This window comes from Cololabis saira, chromosome 13 (assembly GCF_033807715.1).
Source record: "Cololabis saira isolate AMF1-May2022 chromosome 13, fColSai1.1, whole genome shotgun sequence".
NCBI lineage: Eukaryota > Metazoa > Chordata > Actinopteri > Beloniformes > Belonidae > Cololabis > Cololabis saira.
The window spans coordinates 8296324-8297417 of record NC_084599.1 but is presented as its reverse complement, the minus strand read 5'-3'; the positions used below and the strand labels follow the sequence as shown (position 1 = coordinate 8297417).

At 42.0% G+C, this 1094-nt stretch overlaps 1 non-coding gene across 1 annotated transcript; it reads left to right on the top strand.

The window, feature by feature from the left end:
* Window positions 1-698: 698 nt before the first annotated feature.
* Window positions 699-770, top strand: trnaa-cgc (transfer RNA alanine (anticodon CGC)). The gene has a single exon. It is a non-coding gene; the product is annotated as a tRNA-Ala (tRNA).
* The last annotated feature ends 324 nt before the right edge of the window (window positions 771-1094 follow it).

Here is a 1094-nt window from a genome sequence, read left to right as displayed (position 1 = left end):
ACCTGCAGGGGGCGCTGCTGACTGAACCACAGTGTTTACATCCATGGTTTAAACATACAGCGGGAACGGTAATGTGATTTTTATCTGACTATATTTATATACGATTTGCACTGTACAACGCTGTACATTGTATCGTCTGGTGTAAAATATAATAAAGAAACATCTCGTAATGTGCAGCGTTGTACAGTCTGTACAGCGCGTTTGATGATGCTGCATTTGTCTTTGTTTTTTGCAGCACGTTTTTTTCATTTGCACCACGTTCCTCTTTTTTTTACCTTGTTTTGAGTTTGTGAATTAGAATGGTTTCTGTACTTGAAGTCGTTTTCCTTAACTGAGACGCATTAGGCCGTTGTCGGCCACCATAATAATACGCGTCGTCACACAGGTGTCATTTTCAAAACAAAGATACATGAACATCGGGATGAGTTTTTAGCCGGGTTTTGCTTCGGTTTGTCATTTTTCTAGCCAGTTGTTCAAACAATGCTTTGTGCATCCTTTGTGGTCCAGGAATCAGGAATATGGAACCACATTGAATTTTGTTGCATAAAGAATGTTTTAAGCCAATTATCTTAGAAGCACCGGTGAGTTCTGGTCATTTTTACTCCTTTTAACCGAGCTGATGATCAGTCCAAGATGGTGGCCACACAGCTCGTCAGCTCCTGTAGCTCCTACAGCAGTTAATCAGCCTCTACTCAGAAGGGGATGTAGCTCAGTGGTAGAGCGCATGCTTCGCATGTATGAGGCCCCGGGTTCAATCCCCGGCATCTCCATTAATTGTGTTAATAAGTCTCATAAAGAGTAATCAGCAACACTTTTTGTTACATAAAGGATGAATTATGTTCAGAGTTAGACAAACTCATAAGATGAATTGGACTTGCTGCCATAACCATCAATATGGTTTACCATGATGAGAAAAAGTGCACACTGGATCATCATTGTGTTGAGCAGTTGCCTTCTATCGCAGTCATAAAATCTTCTGACCAAGTTAATATTATGAGGGGTGGTAGTCTGGTGGCTACAGAGATGGCCTGGGGTCTGGAGGACTCATGTTCAATCCCCGGAATGGCAACCAAGATGAACCACCTTGAGCAAGG